At 36.9% G+C, this 22,017-nt stretch overlaps 1 protein-coding gene across 33 annotated transcripts in view; it reads right to left on the bottom strand.

Moving 5' to 3' along the window:
* The window catches only part of LOC115216372 (protein MTSS 1), a 337,421-nt gene that overhangs the window by 192,125 nt on the left and 123,279 nt on the right, over positions 1-22,017 (bottom strand). The window lies entirely within an intron of this gene.

Below are 22,017 nucleotides of genomic sequence, written 5' to 3'. Positions count from 1 at the left end.
AGCAAATCGCTAGAAGACTTGGTCACTTGTCATCACCTCTGTAAGACTCAACATCCGAAAATCACATTTCACCACCTCATCCCAGTCCTATGTCTTCCCAGGTTCCCTATACAGGTATGTAAATAGATAGATAGATAAATAAAGAAATGATTCATAAGATAAAGATAGATAGATAGATAAATAATGTCATATGAAAGATTCGAGAATTTTGGTATTAATTACATAGACTCTTTCTAGTTTAGGCAGAAAGCTAACAATTTTGAGAGGAGGGGTAACCAATTACATCAAACCCAGTATTTGACTGGCACTTTATTTTGCCAACCTTAAAAAATGAAAGGCAAAGTTGACTCTTGCAGAATTTGAACCCCAAACATAAAGACCTAGAAGAAATACTGAAAAAGGATGTTAAATGAGGATGATTTTACTCTAATGATTTCTGTTAGTTCATTAAAAAATTCTGTTTCACTCTATTAGGATTTTCATTTAAGCCTTTTAATACCAACCTACCTAAGGCTGCCCCTGGTTCTTCCAAGCAAACTTCCTGTTTTATAGTGATTCAAATTAAAACTTTCTGTCAACATTTAAAGTTCATTTATGTTTCAAACACTAACTTAATAAGGACTAAGTTATTTTACTAAATTAATTGAAACAAAGGCAGTGTATTTCAGCAGAAATATGGTAAAGAAAGGGGTTAAGCCAAGAAGATTTAACCCTTTTGATACCAACATGCTTGAGTCCCCCCTTGGTTTTCTGATACAAATTTCCTGTTTTAAATTGAGCTAAATTAAAACTTTCCATCGACATTTCATATTAATTTGTTCTAAATATCAGCTTAATAATGGCAAAATTATTTTAATAAATTCTTCATTATTTTCAAAATTAATCGAAACAAAAGGCAGTGTATTCCAGCAGAAATATGGTTACAAAAGGGTTATAACCCACATTTAGTGGAAGAATCATGTCTGGCAGTTAAAAATATTGTGATCTCAAACACACATTTATTCTCTCACCATTTCTAAGTACCCTCTGAATCTGTCTTTACTTGTTAGACATTCATTTCCTCTTACATTGTAGCAATACTGCACTAACAGTACATTATTATTATTATTATTATTATTATTATTATTATTATTCATCGTTTAACATTCGCTTTCCATGCCAGCATGGGTTGGACGATTTGACTGAGGTCTAGCGAACCAGATGGCTGCACCAGACTCCAATCTGATCTGGCAGAGTTTCTACAGCCGGATGCCTTTCCTAACATCAACCACACCCAGAGTGTAGTTATTATTATTATTATTATTAAGGTGGCCAGCTGGCAGAATCATTAACATGCTAGGCAAAATGCTTAGCAATATTTTGTCTGTTGCTACATTCTGAGTTCAAATTCCACCAAGGTCAACTTTGCGTTTCACCCTTTCGAGGTCAGTAAAATAAGTACCAGTTGAACACCAGGGTCAATGTAATGAACACCCCCCACCTCCCCCATGCTGCCCTTGTGGCGAAAATTTGAAATAATAACAATAATAATAATATTATTATTATTAGTAGTAGAAGTTGTGGCAGGGGTGGGAGCAAATATAAGACCATCTCACCGTAAATTCAAAGTGAAACGAGTTTACCTTGAATATCAGTAATTTATTTATCATTACTGATATTACTGCTGTATAGCTAGCTATTCCTCTAGAGGAAAAGATGGTAAATAGCCAGAGTTGTTAGAGCATCGGCTACAACGTCTTTCTGCATTTGTTCTGTCTCACTGAGCATCCTGGGTTCAAATCTCACTGATGTCACTTTGCATTACATGTTTTCTCTCTCTCTTTTTTTAAGGAGTGAGTCCAGATCAATAGAGACACAAAATTATCAAAGAATCAGATGAAACCTCGTGTAGTATGCTCCAGCTCTTTAGGGTTCCCAAGTCAAATTCCACATGAGGGATTCAACTTCTACTAATGGCCAGGGGTTAATATTCTGATCATGGGTCTGTCACTAATTATTAAAAGGTAGAAGAGGACTGTCACCTTCTGCCATGAAGATGATGACAGTAGAGAAAAATCTAAGTAGTAAAGAGGATACAAACAGCTGTAACCACTTGAGTGGTTACCACAAAGGACTCATATGGGGTGTAGGTCAAAATCTCTTTTTTTTTTTTTGGTTCATTTACCATAAGCATGGGTGTCATGCTTTTTGTTATTGTTGTGGTTGTTAGTATGAAGGGCTTAGCCTACTCTGTTGGCTAAATAATAGAAGCTACTCGGTCATTTGGTGATGACCTACAAAACTTTATATGAATGTCACACTTTGATATTTAAAAAAACAAAAATACCAACACTAAACATTACACACAAACTACAGTAGGGTATCAGCTAAATGTGAGCCAGTAAGGGAATCTCCACATGGTTGCTTGAATAGCTAGAAATAGCCCATAACAGAGTTATAGAACAATGACTGAAACCAGTAGATGAATAATAAAAGAATAACATTTCTGTCTCCTGTTGATCATGGCTGTGTGGTTAAGAAGCTTGTTTTGCAACCACATGGTTTCAGGTTCAGTCCCACTACATGGAATCTTTGGTAAATCTAGCCAAAATCACATTCTACTAACTTAATGGGATGGGGAAGAAACATTAATGCTTTCATTACAGAATTTCTGTTAAAATACTGTCTATGTTTTCATTAATTTTGGTGATGAAGAATTTAGTAAAATAGATTTATCATTATTAAACTGGAATTTAGAATATATTCATGGGCAGTCTTGTGCAGTTTGGTATCAAATGGGTTAAATAAAAGGGTCCTAGGTTTCCCTGCATATGGGAAAAAGACTGAATGATCATGGTTGGAATTCCTTCAAAGATAGGTTTACATGATTAAGGTTGGCCTGGGGCTAAAAAAACAACTGCAGCAGCAAGCATGTAGAGATGATAATAAGCCTAAATATCAAAAGACCACTTAGACATGCAAGGAGCAGAGGTCACGCTTTCTCCAAACTCACTTGACCTCTTTTAATTACATATCTAAACAGTCACGAACATTTAGACACATGACCTAACATCAAGTAACAATAGAAGACCATGTAGTTGCTCAAATAGCTAGAAATGGCAGCCAAGTCTCCCTCAAACCACATTAGATTCTTGAAAAGAGACATAGTTAATAATGTAGTTTAAAGTTTATAAAAATTAAATAAAAGAGTGAAAGGAAAAGAGAGACAGCAATAGCTGAATTGTTTTTTGAGGATAGATTTGCTGAATCAGGACTGACCCGGAACTGGACATTAACAGCAATAACTAAATGGTTAACTGAAGCTGGAGCGAATTACTGCTATATCTGGCGGACAAGTGTCCACCATTGAGGAAGAGCACACATAGCTCAAAACTGGTGGTCCTGTCGTCTGCTAGAAGATGGTAGAGGTGCGTTCCCCTGCTTGCAAGGTACAGATTGCATTGATAACCAGCTGGAGGAGGCTCCTCCTTGGGGCTAAAAATGGTAGTAAGGTCGGTTTCTATGGAACAGCCATATTAAAGTAACAATAAACATTACTTCTCAATAAAAAATCTACCATTATTTTAGTTTAAAATATCCAAACAGAATATGAAGTTCAATGTAATTGACTAAAAGAAACGCTATAAAGACGGTAACCGCACCTCCCGACCCTTAACGTAGCTGCAGTCCTGTGACTGAGACCAGCAGAATAATAATAAAAGAATAACATTTCTGTCTTCTGTTGGGTGTGGCCGTGTGGTTAAGAAGCTCGCTTTGCACGCGAGTGGTTTTGGGTTCAATCCCATGGTGAGGCACCCTGGGGAAATTATCTTTTACTATAGCTCCAGGCCAACCAATGTTTTGTGAATGAATTTGGAGTAGATGGAAACTGTATAGAAGCTCATCGTGCATGCGTGTGTGTGAACGCATGTCTTTGTGTTTATCTCCCACCACTGCCTGACAACTGATGTGGATTTGTTGATGTCCCTGCAAATTAGTAATTCAGAAAAAAAAGAAAGAAAAAAAAAAGAAAACCCCAACAGAATAAGTACCAGGCTAAAATTAAATCCTGGGGTCAATTTGTTTAACTAAGCCCTTCAGGGCAGTGCTTCAGCATGGCTGCAGTCCAATGACTGAAACAAGCAAAAGATAAGAGGGTAACTGAGGAATTAGTTAATTGGATCTTTTCGGTTTGAACAGCAGTTTTTTCTAGCGGCGTCATATGAAATTGTCACCCATAATTATGACCCTAGTATAGATCTATTGCATTTCAATCTGGGTTAGGGTTAGTTAGGGGTGGGGGGAAGGGAATCTTTATTTCTTCACAAATGTAAATAAACCCAATCTGTTTCTTAAATGAGGGACATATTCATATGGCACAGAATGTTTTCACCTCAATAGACAGTCATTGATTGGTTGAAATTGCAGAAATTGAAGAAAAAACAACAAATATCTTGCAAACTATAGAATTTTCTCAATAAAGCCAAGAGAAAAAGATGTTTTATAAACACATTCTACCAGTATACGAAGTTTAAAATATTTTTAGTTACCTAGAAATTATGTCAAAAACTGCCGTTCAAACCGAAAAGATCCAGTTAATTTACTAAATCCAAGCTGTTGACCCATTGCCCCAAATACCACAAGGCATTAAGAAATTCAATAAATAACAGTAAAACACTTTTATTCTTTCTATTTTTGCTGACTGTCACTCCAATTTGAGCCAGCATTCATGTGAATACACTGGAAGAACAAACTTCATAGCTGTTCTATGTGAGGAATGCACAGCGTAGGTGGAACTCTAAGTAGTCTAAAATACATGCACTAATTAATTTGCTTTTGGCTGATGTCCTGGCTCTCTGTTGGTTATGACAATGAGGGCACCAGCTGATTCGATCAACCGAACAGTCTGCTCATGAGGTTAATGCGCAGGTGACTGAGCACTTCACAGACAGACATACCTATTTCTTTACAACCCATAAGGGGTTAAACACAGAGAGGACAAAACAAGGACAGACAAACGGATTAAGTCGATTACATCAACCCCAGTGCGTAACTGGTACTTAATTTATCGACCCCAAAAGGATGAGAGGCAAAGTCGACCTTGGCGGAATTTGAACTCACAACGTAGCGGCAAACGAAATACATATTTCTTTACTACCCACAAGGGGCTAAACACAGAGAGGACAAACAAGGTCAGACAAATGGATTAAGTCGATTATATCGACCCCAGTGCGTAACTGGTACTTAATTTATCGACCCCAAAAGGATGAAAGGCAAAGTCAACCTCGGCGGAATTTGAACTCAGAATGTAACTGCAGACGAAATACTGCTTAGCATTTCGCCCGGCGCACTAACGTTTCTGCCAGCTCGCCGCCTTAGCACCTCACAGTCATACATACCCTTAATATAGTTCTCAAAGAGATTCAGCAAGACACACTGAATGGCACACTGAACTACAGGTACAACTCATTTTTGCTAGCTGACTAGACTGGAGCAAGGACACAATGCTCTGAGAGGAATCGAACTCACAACCTTACCATCGTGAGCTGAATACACTAATCACTGAGCCAAATGGTTGATAACACTTCAAAAAATTATGGCAGCAAGAGAGATCTTTTAGAAATTTGAAGTATCAGATGAATGTGTGAATGTAATCTTACGTTAATCCCTGTGGCTTGCTTTGACATGATGGAATGGCTGTGGTGCCATGTTTGGTAAATCACTGATCCATACCAAGAACTACCTTCTCTTACAAAAATATTGAAAGATTTATTTTCTTAACCCTTTCATTACCAACCCGGCTGAAATTGGCTCTGGCTCTCAGTACAAATATCTTGTTTTCAAAAGTTCTGAATTAAAATCTTCCACCAAACCTTAGTCACAATTTATGTTCCTAACACTAGCTGAATGATAACTAAGTTATTTTACTAAATTCTTTGTTATATTTTAAAGTAATTGAAAGAAACATAGAGCATCTCAAAATAAATACAGTAACGAAAGGGTTAAAGCAAAAGAAAATCTTTGTTGGATATATTATAGAGTTTCTAGTGAAAACATAACTCAATATTAGAGGTTTAAGAAGGCAGTGAGCTGACAGTATTCTAACAGGATTGGGGGAAATGCTTTGTGTCGTCATTCCATCCATCTTTACATTCTGATTTCAAATTATACCAAGGTTGACTTTGCTTTCCATCCTTTTGGGGGTTGATAAATAAGTACCAGTTGAGCACTGGGAGGGTGGCGGTGGTGGTGATGTAATTGACTTACCCCTCTCCCCAAATTGCTGGCCTTGCGACAAAATTTGGAACCAGTATTAGAGATTTAAAACAGAACTGTGGAGAAATTTTTACATAAAGTTCAAGAGAAAAATACTCAGTGAGACCATCTGCATGAAAAATGAACAGTCAATTTATGGCCATCATGGTGAGGAAAGCCTGACACTTATTCTATTAGTTCCTTTTGTCAAACCACTAAATTACAAAAACATAAACACACTAGGTGGCCTCTCAGGCCTTGTGCTTATAGTAGAAACAATTGTTATTACTAAGGCGGCAAGCTAGGCAAAATGCTTAGCAGCATTTCATCTGTCTCTACATTCTGAGTTTAAATTCTACTGAGTTCAACTTAGCCTTTCATCCTTTTGGGGTTGATAAATTAAGTACCAGTCAAGTACTGGGGTCGATGTTATATACCATCCTTCTCCCCTCAAATTCCAAGTCTTGTGCCTATTGTAGAAAGGATTATTATTATTATTATTATTGACATGCATCTCAGTGCCAAACCGAAAGTCAATGAAGTTAAGCTCTCTATTTAAAATTATTAGTTGAGATGTTGATTCTTCTCTTTTTCGAAATTCCTTCTATCTGTCGTTTATGACAACTCGGTAAAAATGAATGCTAAGTGAAATGAAGCGTATGGTAACAACGGAATATGGCTTTGACACCAATGATGGCTTAGCTGGAATGAATTCTTGATTTGAGCAAACACATTACGAATATTAAATCAAAAAAAGAAAAAGGAGGGAAAAGAAAGTAAAAAAGAAAGCAGTTGATGACTTAATTGCTCAAAAGTCCAGGCTGTATGTTATTAAATCTTACATGTCAAAAGACTGAAACCTTGTCAAAAGGTGGCTTATGGAATAAATATCAATATATTCTAAATTATGTGTGTGAGAGAGTGTGGAGAAGATGAAGAGGAAGATGGAAGGGTAAGGGACAACAGAGAGAAGTAGATAGGAGGAAAGTGAAAGGAGATGAAAGAGGAGAATGAAATGAGATAAAGGAGGAATGGGAGAGAGAGAGGAGATACAGGAAACAGAGAAGATGGAGAAGGAAATAAGAGCAGATGGAGGTGAGAGAGAGAGAGAGAATAGAAATGATGGAGAAGGGGTGGAAGATCAGAGGGAGGAGAGGTAGTGCAGAGAATACAGAGCCCAAGAGGAATGGGAACAACAATAAAGAGAGAGAGAGAGAGAGAGAGACAGTTACCTGATGATAATGAGATATTAATCAAACACCTGAGGAATAGTATTCTCAGTATTAGATTTTGCTAACTAATCATTTCATTTTCTCATCTGCTGACAGCAGAGTCTGGCAGAATGTTAATTATTATGTGATAATTAATGTTGTATTCTAGTCTAGATCATCTCTGAAGTATCAGACCCATGATCAAAAGCATTCCAGCCATGACCATCTCATCTTTTTCCAAGCTGTACATCTTGGACTACATTATCTTCAAACATGATATATATATATGACATAGGTGCAGGTATGGCTGTGTGGTAAGCAGTTGCTTCCCAACCACATTGGTTTCAGGTTCAGTCTCAGCATGTGGCACCTTGGATGATTGTCTTTTATTATCACCTCAGGCTGACCAAAGTCTTGTGAGTGGATTGCTAGATGGAAACTGATAGAAGCCTATATATATATATAATATATATATATATATATATATATGTGGAGGCACAATGGCCCAGTGGTTAGGGCAGCAGACTCGCGGTTTCGATTCCCAGACCGGGCATTGTGAATGTTTATTGAGTGAAAACACCTAAAGCTCCGTCAGCGGGTAGCAGTGAACCCTGCTGTACTCTTTCACCACAACTTTCTCTCACTCTTTCTTCCTGTTTCTGTTGTACCTGTATTTCAAAGGGCCAGCCTTGTCACCCTCTCTGTCACGCTGAATCTCCCCGAGAACTACGTTACGGGTACACGTGTCTGTGGAGTACTCAGCCACTTGCACGTTAATAAATGAGCTACTGCGTCACTGGTGCCAAGCTGCATCGGCCTTTGCCTTTCCCTTGGATAACATCGGTGGCATGGAGAGGGGAGGCTGGTATGCATGGGTGACTGCTGGTCTTCCATAAACAACCTTGCCCAGACTTGTACCTCGGAGGGTAACTTTCTAGGTGCAATCCCATGGTCATTCATGACCGAAGGGGGTCACAATATATATATATATATATATATATATATATATATATATATTAAGAAAAAAGGAAAACCTTTGCTGCAGCGCAGCTAATTAGAGTTCTATATGAGCAAAATATAACATAAATCCAAGTGGATTCATCGGAATACTAGGTTTCAAGCGTTCCAATATTACAATCTAAAGGAAAGCAGTTGTACAAAACCTAGAGATAGTTTCGGAGAATGCGTTTTCCAGCCGGTACAAATACTCGCATTTCCCTCATCAGAGATACAAAAAAATCAATTAAAACAGTTTTAAAATTTGATAAAGTTTAAAATATCTCCTACTTATAGAACTTGAAATCATATCAAATAATGTTAGTTTTTTTTTTAATGTTATAGTTTCTTTTAAAAAAGTTCACAAGGATATAGAAAAATGCTTTGTGAAGTGAAAAAAGGTTGTGAAATAAAAATATTGCGTGAATGAAAATAAAAATATTTGTAAAAATAAAATGACGGATGCTATATCAGATGAGAAAGGAATGAAGACTTAAATTCATGTTTTATATATATATATATATATATATATATATATATATATATGTATATATGTGTATATATATAGGGTAATGTGATCGGAAAAGATTCTGGCATCAGGCTTGTAGACAGCTTGTACTGGTGACACAAAGTGGCTAATAGATCATAAAGAAAGTATAATAAATAACATATGTTATACACTTTGCCCTACATCAAAATTCATGGAAATCTCAATAAGTTGACAGCCACCACTGAAGGTCTAGCAACAATAACTACTAAATATGCAAATATAAATCAAAGAATGCAAAGAACAGAAAAGGTAAATAAAGATTACATAGGTTATTACCAGGAGGTACAATGGCCCAGTGGTTAGGGAAGTGAACTTGCAGTCGTAGGATCGCAGTTTCTATTCCCAGATCAGGCGTTGTAAGTGTTTATTGAGCAAAAACACCAAAACATCCACAATCAACTGGAACCCTCGTCATCAAAACATTATGATTATATCTAGGCGCAGAAGTGGCTGTGTGGTAAGTAGCTTGCTTACCAACCACATGGTTCTGGGTTCAGTCCCACTGCGTGGAAACTTGGGCAAGTGTCTTCTACTGTAGCCTCGGGCCAACCAAAGCCTAGTGAGTGGATTTGATAGACGGAAACTGAAAGAAGCCCATCGTATATATGTATATGTATATATATATATGTGTGTGTGTGTTTGTGTGTCTGTGTTTGTCCCCACCAACATTGCTTGACAACCGACGCTGGTGTGTTTACGCTCCTCGTAACTTAGCAGTTTGGCAAAAGACACCAATAGAATAAGTACTAGGCTTACAAAGAATAAGTCCAGGGCTCGATTTGCTTGACTAAAGGCGGTGCTCCAGCATGGCCGCAGTCAAATGACTGAAACAAGTAAAAGAGTAAAAGAGTTCAAATATAGTTGGGGCATATTCGAATCCATAAGAAAGCCATTCACTTTTTTTACCATAGAGAAAATTTCTTGCTGTTGATAAATGGTGTAAAAACACCTAAATCAGCTCACAGCACCAACTATTCAGACTGTGGTTTGCAAGCATTTCAGAGTAGTTATCTCCTCTTCAGTTACAGATACCAGTTTACCTTTCTAATGGTATTCCCATCATTGTGCAATGACTGGAAGCACTAATTGGTGGCACTGTAAGTAGTGACAGTATTGGAAAACTGAAGGGTGTTTTGTTAACTTCATGGGGCAAAAGAAGGACCAACAGGTAAAGAAGGATTAACAGGAAATCAGTACTGAAATAGTCATGATGTATGTATGCACTATCATGCACACAGTTACACAATCACAATGAAATGACTGATCAGTTGAACATAAGATACACGAGAAATTTGATTCCCACTGAAGGTTTATGGTAAAGTAAAAATTTAGCAGCACAAAAATGGCTTTATATATAATATATATATATATTACTATAGCAACCAGATAAGTTTAGTAGGGTGCTTTTGTAAACTGCACTCAGGAATTTAAAAATAAAACGATCATAAAATATATACAACACATTGCTGTACACAGCATCATACTCGTATACCTGCTGTGGGGTGGATCAACAGCTTACATTAAACAGAATGCCAAATCTATTGAAGCTAAGTGCAGACAACAATTATTGCATACAGTCAGCTTAGCATATTAGTTTCCTACTTAAATATATATATATATATATATATATATATATATATATATATATATATGTATAAAATATGCTGTGGATTTTTGTTAAGCTGCTTTCCTGTTGTCTTGGAATAATAGCTGTTTTTAAAAATGGTTGTTGGCATTTATCCCAACTTGTATAAAAAGGTTTATTTTTTTTTTTTTCATTTTTTTTTATTTTTTGGGGTGGGGGTAATTGTTTTTATTCTTCTTCGTTTTTGCAATTGCTCTCATAATAAGACTATTACTACCTGTCCTTTTGCTTATTGTGAATATCAAAAGGCAGAGGAGGACAGCTTGCTTATATCAAATTCATTCTGATATTTACTGAGTCTCCTGCGAAATCTGAAAAGTGGAAAAAACTGCATTTATGTCATTAGATTTATAAACACAAATGTCTTTTTTTTTTTTCATTTTTTTATAGATATTTCCTATTGATCTAAGGAAATGTGACTTTGGTTATTCTTATAGGTCAGGCTTCCACTTGGTGGCTGACACCTGTTACGTGGGAGACAGCTGTATTACTGAGCCATCCATGTACCAGTATGTTTTAATCCTAAATACATATTTATTGACTAATTCTGTATCACCACCACCCTTTTAATGCCTACTTCTTTTTTTACTTTCATTCTAGTAAAGGTCACATGATCTCCACCATAGCCAGTTCTAAGCCCGATTGAGAAAGGAGGTTGGGAAGGGGATAGAGTATTGGGTTAGTAGCCCTGCACTATCAATGCTTCACATTGCTATTGAAACACCAACAAGAAAACATGAAACGGGTCCTGGTAAGGAGAAGTAATCCTTAGAGATTGTATATGCAGTAATGTAGTGATAGCTGAAAGGAAATTATAATGTAGAACAATCATCACCAAGGACAACCATACTGCTGAGAACATGGAATATCAAGGCTATGTTCAAGACCAAATTCTAAGGAAGAAGATGGAAGCATGGCAAACCAAAAAACAAGATGACCCATAGAAAATGAAGCATTGACAGGTTTGCTTCACCTAGGGACAGCTGCAATCCACTGCTAGATGTCAAGACAGATGGGGATATCTTGTCTGTGCCCTATGCTTTACATGGAGTCAAAAGGAATTAAAGAAGGTAACATGAGACAAGTTTTTACCAATACAATACAATTTCCCTTGCTCCTTTAAATGACAAAGTCACCAGCCGAATCAATTTTCACAGCAGAATTAAACCGACACTAACAGCATGGTGACGCTATATGCAATATGCAAATGTCAAAACAAGGGGAAGGCCTTAACACATGCATACACATGGTGGGATTTTTATAGCTTCCATCACAAAGAATTAATTAGCTCAAAGGCTATAAGAGAAGACAACTATCAATAGTACCATGAAATGGGAATAAACCCTAAATCACATGACTGCAATGCATGAAACTAAACTATGTGCGTTTTCCACTGCCTCCTCTTTTTATGTTTGCTACCAACTACCTCTACCTCCATGATCCACTCCTATTTTCCTTTGCCTTCCTTCTAACTTTGATTCACAATTAACCATTCCTCAAGAAGATACTTGCCCAAAGTGTCATGAACTGGAACTTAAATACAAGATCACAGTTGGAAACAAGCATTTTAACCACAGAACCTTGCTTGTGTTTGTGCAGCTATATATATATATATATATATATATATATATATATATATCAGTAATAATAAAGGGTAAAATTAATTAATTAATTAGTAATTGATAATTCTACCAAGTAGTGATCAGTATGTTAAAAGGATCATTTACGATAAACTTAAACATTACTTTATATAATTATACTCATAATTATATAAGGTAATATATGATGCACAATACATGGATTTTTTAATTAATTCGGTGGTACTCAGAAAAAAGCTCCTCCAGTGGACCACACATTAATATTTTGAAGATGACTTTTTGTATAAGTATATTGGAATTGAAGAATGGATGTAACCCTGATATTCTATGGATCTGATGAGCTACCCTTCTATACTTGTATTAAGTTGGTAAAATGTACAATGGTACTATGTAATTTACAACATATACACTAGTGCAGACATGTAAAATTTATTATACACTAAAATGAATTATTTTCCCATGATTTTGGCTGCAAAATGATTGTAATCTTATTGTTATCAACTGGTGAAATAAATATATTTATCTCATATTTCCTGACTTCCTTTATGCTCTCTCTCTCTCTCTGTATATATATATAGAATGGTTGTATACTGTCAATCTAACACGAACGTGACAGTAGGGGGGTTCACCACCGCTGTTTAGCCCTAGGAAGCATCGACGCCTCCTGATGGCTTTGACACATTTTTCCTGTGTCCTTATACACATTTATGTAGGGGAGACAAATACCCCCAGCCACCAGGCTGCATCTAGGGACACGTGTTTCAGGATGATTGTCCTTCGTCGGTAGCAGACACCGGTCTATATATATATATAAAATTTTGGGAGTGAAGGACACCCAGTTCTTGTTAGCACTTCCTTCTAGAAGGAAGTGACCTCATACAAAGAACTAAGTGCAGTTGGTTCCAGGTTGTCTCTACTCCGGCAGTGCCACTGGTTTTGTAGCTGACTGTACTGAAGAGTGGATTCTGTGCTGTGCAACACTTTATCCACTCAAAGCAAGTTCATGCAAAGGAACTTCTTGGACTCTTGAAACATTTATATGAACCTACTGTGTTAAAGAAGTGGTCTTACATGCTGATGGGTCGACTTCTGCCATATATATATATCACTTTGGAGAAGCAACCCACAGCACCAATACTGTATATGTCAGAGATTAAATATATGTTGTTGTTGTTGTTTGTTCCTTCTCGAGCCATGCCTGGCTCATAAGGGCCAGTTTCCCGGTTTCTTGGCGTATAGGTTCCCCACCTGGACAGGACGCCGGTCCATCGTAGGTGAGCTGCAAGATGCAGGAGGAAAGAGTGAGAGAGAGTTGTGGCGAGAATCAGCAGAAGTTTCGCCATTACCTTCGGCTGGAGCTGCGTTGAGCTTAGGTGTTTCGCTCATAAACACACACATCGCCTGGTCTGAGATTCGAACCCGCAATCCCTCGACCGTAAGTCTGCTGCTCTAACCACTAGGCCATGTGCCTCCACTGAGATTAAATATATGAAAAAACGGATGGACAATAAACATTGATTCCAAGTTTTATGCAAGAGAGCTTCAAAATAATCGGTTTTCAGCATAAAACTGACAATCAATATTGATATGAAACAAGACTGGATGTAATGAACTCAAGAGAATTAGAGCGAGAAGAATTCAAATGCCAAAGGAAAACTGAAACGATTTATACAAGATCTATGCTAAAAGAACTGTAAAGAATCTGTAACTAAAAAGTACAGCATACAGCATGGCCTATGAACAGAATGAAAAAGGACTGGTTGTGAAGTCTTCAGTTTGTTAAATGTTAGTCTTGTACTTGTACTTGACAAAAAAAAAAAAAAAACCCCAAAAAACCAAAAGATTAAGGTTCAGTAAAAAATTGGCGAAGCATCTACAGACAATACTGTAATATGAAGACAATGATAGAATGAACCAAATTCTTGGGATTTACCTGCAATACTGACTTTATCCTGATAAATATACCAAGATGAGTTTATCAGGACAGTAAAGATTAAGTAAATTCTGGGTTAAACCTTTAGCATTTAAACTGACCATATCCAACCTCTCACACCTACCCTACTATGTCATTCTAAAAATGAACAATCACATCATTGAAATTTCATAGCTATGAAATAATGCATGATTGAGTCAAAACAATGTAAATAACTATGCATTAGATTTGACAGAGTAATCTGAATGTTAAGTGATGGGGGGAAAAAAAGGTTTTGTCTTAATCTAAACATCACTTCCAAGAGGAATTGTGAAGAATTCATCATCATCATCATCATCGTTTAACGTCCGCTTTCCATGCTAAATTTCAAATTTAGGCAGAAGAGCAGCAAAACAGGTAAACTGTATTTTGTCTTCTCATAAATAAAGATGGGAGACGAGGAGCAAAAATGCTCCAAATATCAAGGTGGAAGAGGTGGCTAGCATTCATTAGTTTAAGAGCCACTGCTCTAAGGCATGAAGTCCAACACTTCACTATTGTTTTCTTATTCATTTGTATAGTGAGTTCTTATTATGTAGTGGTAGCTATATAAGGATGGAATCTTTTAGATAATAATGGTTTCAAATTTTGGTACATGCCCAGCAAATTCAGGGGAGGGTTAAGTCGATTACATCAACCCTTGTTTGCTACTGGTACTTATTTGATCAACTCCAAAAGGACGAAAGACAAAGTTGACCTCGGCAGAATTTGAAAATAAAGACAGACGAAATGCTAAGCATTTTGCCTGGTGTGCTAATGATTCTTATTTCTTTATTGCCCACAAGGGGCTAAACATAGAAGGGACAAACAAGGACAGACATAGGTATAAAGTCGATTACATTGACCCCAATGCGTACCTGGTACTTAATTTATCGACCCTGAAAGGATGAAAGGCAAAGTCAACCTTGGCGGAATTTGAACTCAGAATGTAACGGCAGACGAAATACTTATTTCTGTTTCTTTACTACCCACAAGGGGGTAAACACAGAGGGGACAAACAAGAACAGACACATGGATTAAGTTGATTTCATCAACCCCAATGCGTAACTGGTACTTAATTTATCGACCCCGAAAGGATGAAAGGCAAAGTCAACCTTGGCGGAATTTGAACTCAGAACGTAATGGCAGACGAAATACTTATTTCTGTTTCTTTACTACCCACAAGGGGGTAAACACAGAGGGGACAAACAAGAACAGACACATGGATTAAGTCGATTATGTTGACCCCAGTGCATAACTGGTACTTAATTTATCGACTCCGAAAGGATGAAAGGCAAAGTCAACCTTGGCGGAATTTGAACTCAGAACATAACGGCAGACGAAATACCGCTAAGCATTTCGTCCGGCGTGCTATTCTGCCGCTCACCGCCTTTCTTTTAGATAATAATCACGACTGATAACATTAAACAAAGGCTTTATCAATATCCTAAGCTTGTTCAGGAATATTGGTCTTTGATAGTAATAACTGTTTGATAACATTATGCAAATTTTTATTGGTAGCTCCTCCTTGATGATAATCATCATCATTTTCACAAACTTTTCTATGCTTGCATGGGTCAAACAGAATTCATTAAGGCAGGTTTTTTACAACCAGATGCCCTTTTTGTCACCAACCCTCACTTCTTTCTAAGCAAGGTAATATGTATTTTTGATCAAGGACAGCACATATGCTGGTGACATTCATTTACACCCATCATGCAATGTCAAGATGAAGAGTTAAACACACACACACACGAAATGGGCTTTTTTCAGTTTCCATTAAGCCACACAATGAGACTGAATCTGAAACCATGCAGTTGGGAAGCAAACTTTTTAACCACACAGCTATGCCTGCAACTAGCCATGCTTGCACCTACATATGTGCATGTGTGTGTGTGTTCGTCTCTTTTGCTCACTGCTTGATGATAGTTGTATATGCTTATGAAAGGCGGTGAGCTGGCAGAAACGTTAGCATATCAGGCGAAATGCTTGGCAGTATTTCGTCTGCCGTTACGTTCTGAATTCAAATTCTGCCGAGGTTGACTTTGCCTTTCATCCTTTCGGGGTCGATAAATTAAGTACCAGTTACGCACTGGGGTCGATGTAATCGACTTAATCCGTGTGTCTGTCCTCGTTTGTCCCCTCTATGTTTAGCCCCTTGTGGGTATGAAAGAAATATGTATGTGCTTATGATCCCCATAACTTAGTGGTTCAGCAAAAAGAGAATGACAAAAGAGTAAGTACTGGAAACAATTTGTTTGACTAAACCCTTCAAGGTAGCGCTTCAACATGATTGCAATCTAACGCCTGTAAAGAAGCCAGAATAAAAAAGAAGAAAGAAAGAAAAAAAAAGAATACACCAACGCAAATAGATACCCACACACAAAAACAAAATAAAAAACAGATACGACTGAACAGAAGTTGCGTTGCACCAGGAATATGAGAAAATGGAGGAACAAGATCTCATAAGGAGGCTACTGTTAAAAGGGAGAATATAATCAATCAACTTGGCTTATTTTTATCTTATATTTTTCTTGTCAATTTTCTTTTTTTTTTTTTTTGGTGTGTTATCTGACCAGCTATTGGAACAGTGGTCATTGATCTGTTTGCTATCTAATACACCGACAAGGATGAAGAAAGACTAAAGAAAAAGATGGTCGCAGTTTGTATATTGTTCTAGATATAGTTATGTTCTACATTCTAGCTATTGTCTGACACAGCTAATATCAAACATCAAACAAACAATCATATGCGGTTGCTTCTCTTCCAGACATATATTCTAGACATATTTTAACATGATATTAATGGCTGCTGAACTAGCAATTTCACTATGGTGAACAGTTGGTTTTCTGGGGGGGAGAAAGGAGGGGGGAAAAAGATGCACGCATGCACTCACACACACACACAGAGCAGTTTTCTATTTTAGGTATATTTATAAGCTTTAGCAAAATAAAATACACAAGAATCCTTTTGTGTACCCACACACAGAGAATAACAGCACTTTGATTCCTAAACCAGGTAGAGCATTGATTTCTTGGGCAAGACACTTCAGGGCCTGATTGAACGATAGTGTTTCTGTCACAAAAGGAAACTGGAGTAAAATATATGCAATGTGGCTATTTACAATAAACCTTATTGAAGGAAATAAGAGGCCATTAACTGACCTATGCTACAATAGTTTTCCATCTTTGGCTCTTATTTAATAATCAGACTTTGTAAGTTCTCATAGAAGGACCAGATGGTCAGTTAATAACCTCTAAGTTCCTTCAACAGTATTTGTTATAAATCTGTGGTTAATAACCATTTTTCGCCTATAAACCCCTTTGATTCCTATTTTATTCCACTGGACCTCCATAGCCATTTGATGTATGTAAAAAAAATTTTAAAAAGTGAGGTAACTCTCTATATATAAAACTGAAGTTGTCTGTGTATGGCAGGTTTGGCAGCCTTCAACTAACACTATCTCCGCCAAGACCCTGCGGCATAAGTTAACCAAAATTGAGAGTATGATAGAAGAAGGCTTACTCTTCCTTCCGTAGAAGAAAACATACAAATCGGACCATGTTAACACCAAAAATTATTTACATCAAAAAGGTGCTTTTTTTCTATGAAAATCCCTATTTTTTTACAACTTTTTGACTGCTGTGTCGCCATTTTTTGGTGTATTTCAATCAGAAAAATGTTCACTTAAACAGAATAACAAGCTACATAATACAAAATTTTTACTTTTCAAAAATTCCAATTCTAAAGGGTCGAAACAAACCCGAGCAACGCTGGGCGATACTACTAGTGTATGATAAATTCAAAGCAATGTGAATATATAAGAATCATATTTGACAGAATAATCCGAATGCTACAAGGGTTAATGCAGTCAATGGTTTTCTAAACAACACACCTAATTTTGGTTGGATGTACTAATTCATATATGCATACACACAATTACAATGAGGTTTTTTCAGTTTCTGTCTACCAAATCATCTCACAAGGCTTTGGGTGGCCTGGACTATAATAGAAGGCATCTTCTCAAGGCGCCATGCAGTGGGACTGCACTTCTTAAGCAAACCATACTCACTTAATGGTGACAGTTGGAGATAGAATCACAGGTGGTGTATTGTGCTGTTGTATTTGCACAGGGTTTGTTGGTTTCAGCATAAACAAGGAAAGTGGAATGGTGTAAAGGAAACGCTAGTTGGAACTATTGAGATCTAATTTACCAGAAACAAATATTCTAAGAAAAGAAAAAAGAAAACAAAACAAAAGAAATGCAAATAACCCAAAGAGTGACACTTCCACATTTGCAATTCTTTGTATTAGGTGGTGGTTGTGTGGTTAAGAAGCTTGCTTCTGAATCATGTGTTCTAAGGTTCAGTCCCACAGTATGGTACAGTGGACATGTGTGTTCTACTATACCTTGAAACTGACCAAAGTCTTACAAATGGATTTGGTAGACAGAAACTGAAAGAAGCTAGTTGTATATCTTTTTTCTTTTAGTCATTAGATTGTGGCCATGCTGGGGCACCACCTCGAAGAATTTTAGCCGAATGAATTGATCCCAGTACTTTTTCTTTAAAGCCTGGTACTTACGGTATCTTTTGCCAGGGAATGTAAACACACCAACACAAGCTGTCAAGCAATACTAGGGGAACAAACGCAGGCGCACACACACATACACAACAGGCTTCTTTCAGTTTTCATTTACCAAATCCACTTATAAGGCCTGAAGCTATAGTAGAAGACACTTGCCCAAGGAGGTGCAAAAGGACTGAACCTAGAACCTGGTTGGGAAGCATACTTCTTACCAGAGAGCCTACTGCTTATGGGTGTGTGTATAAATATGTATAAGTATATATCACCGTGATTGACCAAGCTATCAGATGTTACTACACATCGCTGGTCACAATGCGCTTCGCATTGTTTTAGCCTTCAAATGATGCCACCCCGCTGGCTAAGTGAGCAGGTCAATAGAAGAAAGAGTAAGAGAAAGTTGTGGCGAAAGAATACGTCAGGGATTGCCACCAACCCCTGCCGGAGCCTTGTGGAGCTTTTAGGTGTTTTCACTCAATAAACACACACAACGACTGGCCTGGGAATCGAAACCGCGATCCTACGACCGCGAATCCACTGCCCTAACCACTGGGCCATTGCGCCTCTATATATATATATATATATATACACATACGTGTATGTGTAAAAATGCTCCAGCTTTATGAAGAAGCTGATTGATGCTATGTATCAACAATGTATTGTATGTAAGGCTATAAACCTTGAATAAACAAGTACGAGATCAAACAAACATACAGGCATTAAGAGGAATAAGACTAGGAAACCTGTACATGGGATGTTAGCACCAAAAGAAAAAAAATCTAGACTGCTACTATAAGCCACTATACACAAAGTGTGTGTATGTGTGTGTGTATATATATATATATATATATATATATATATAATATACATTTATATGTGCATGTGTATGCACATATATATATATAAATGTATATGCACCCTCTCTCTCTCTCTCTCACACACACATACGTATATGCACTTCATTAGAATCTAAAAAGAGTGGGAGTCCAAGGGAGACTAGACGACAGCAGACAGTATCAATAACATATCCGGCATACTGAATCTGCAGGTTCCATCTCCGGACATAAAGTAGTAGTAGTAGTAGTGGTGGTGGGGAGGTGATCAGCTAGCTCCGTGCCAGGAGCCTGAATCAGCAGAAGTGACTGGAGAATGTAACAACAACAACAGCAGCAAATATGCAGACTGTGTCGCAATACTCCATTGATTTTTGTTGTTGTTGTTGCTGTTGTAGGTTTTTACAGATAAATCAGAAAGCGTTTTGTATGAAATATTTTCCACTTCCTACTGGAAGAAGAAAACGAAGGAAAAAAAAAGATAAATAAAAATAAATAAAACTAAAATTATATTAATAAATATGATGAATACACCAGGGAACATGGACGGAAGAGCTGTCTTGTATATTGGATTTTTATGCTGGTGATAAAACAGATAACAATGTTGGAGTTTGTTATGAAAGGATATAGACACAGTTATATATTTCCCTCCTGTTTCTAAGTGTGTGCCAAACGACAAAGTGAAGGGAAGTGAGAGTGAGAAAATGGTGGGAAAATATCAAGGGGACGCCTTATGCAACACCATTGTTTCCTATCCTAGTGACCACCACCATCTTCAATGAAAAACCAAATTGGCTCTTCTTAAGTTTTCTTTAGTGGCAGTTAACCCTTTTTTTAAAACCAAATTTCTATTGAAGTGCACTGCCTTTGTTTCAATGAATTTAAAAAATAATGAAGAATTTAGGGATAATATCCAGTTGGTTAGACTCAGAAATCTAGCCAGAAAGTCTAATGATGGTTACTTCTGATAGGAGCTTATGGAGGAGGTGCCTGAGGAATTAAGTAAACTAATTATGCCATTAGAACATCAATGAACATGAAATTTTGATGGAAGGATTTAATTTAAATCCCGTTAAAACAGGAAATTTATATCAGAGGGCCATGAGCAGTCCCAGCTCGGTTGGTATTGAAAGGGTTAAAGGCAGGTCAATTTGAACTCAACCAAATTTAGTTGGTTAGTTTCATCAGACATGAATTAATGTCAGTTTGGAAGCAGATACCAACATCTAATTTCTAGTTTGAAAATATCTACGATTAGTAAATCCATCCTGCATACTGGACAGCAGTTTTCCTGTATTCTTGGTTAGTTACATGTTTTTGTTTCCACAAGTGTCTACTGACAGCCTTCACTTTCCACCTGTAAAGTCCAACACCACATGTCTTGAATTCCTAGTATTCACTAAAATGAATTTTAGTGCCACCAGGTGATGCTAGCACTGAATGTAAAACCATCACACTAAACTTAAGGAGCTGAAAATTGTAGTTACAAAAAAATAACACAAACCTTATAATTATGATCAATATTATAACACACAAGACCTATGATTCATTTAGATCAGTGGTTCTTAACTGGGATCCAGATGGCCCCTCGAAGGTCCATATAAGATTTTTGAGGGTCCACGTAACAAAATAGTAAATTGAGGATCCACAATAATATTTTTTAAGAACTTTTGCTTTATATGTATATAGAAAGATTTTGCTTTATATGTATATAGTGGTATTTATTGCAAGAAACAGCTAGATTTCTTTCTCTAACATTTTACACAGTTCAGCCTACACAAGTTAATGTGTGAACAACAAAATAAGAATTTTGAAAGAAGTTTCTATAAAACTAGTTTCTAAACATTGAATAGTAATGGGGTCCACCAAAACAAAAAAATAGTAATGAAAGGGGTGGATAAAAAATGGTTGAGAATCCCTGATTTAGATGTAAAAAAATTGTTTGGGAGAGAGAAATTTTAGATCAAAATTATTAATTCCTCAAGAAATATTACAGAGAATGAGAAAGTAAATGGACAAAAATGCAATTGTGCAAATAGGTAATTTTTAAGCTCCCTACATGACACCACTGTCTTCTAGAATTAGCATCCTAATCTCTCTCAAATCACAACCATAAAAAAAATATGAAAGAAAAATGGACATATTAGATCCTTGGGTAACTTTAACAGGGTTTATCCTTTTGCAAGCATTAGGGACCAGTTCTCTGATTTGAGAATAATCCCCCTCTATAGCACTAGACTCTGAAGTTTTGGGAATAGGGCATTGCCCTCTTTCTCTTAAGCAGTAAAGAAAAGAAAAGAAAAAGAGAGAGAGAGAAAACTCTTCAGAAATTGCAGCCTTGTACAAATATTATCAATCAATATTATACTAAATTATTATATACATCAGTATTGTATTGAAGAAGAGAGGGATAGA

Source organism: Octopus sinensis, linkage group LG10 (assembly GCF_006345805.1).
Source record: "Octopus sinensis linkage group LG10, ASM634580v1, whole genome shotgun sequence".
NCBI classification, from domain to species: domain Eukaryota; kingdom Metazoa; phylum Mollusca; class Cephalopoda; order Octopoda; family Octopodidae; genus Octopus; species Octopus sinensis.
This window is presented reverse-complemented; position numbering and strand designations above follow the sequence as displayed.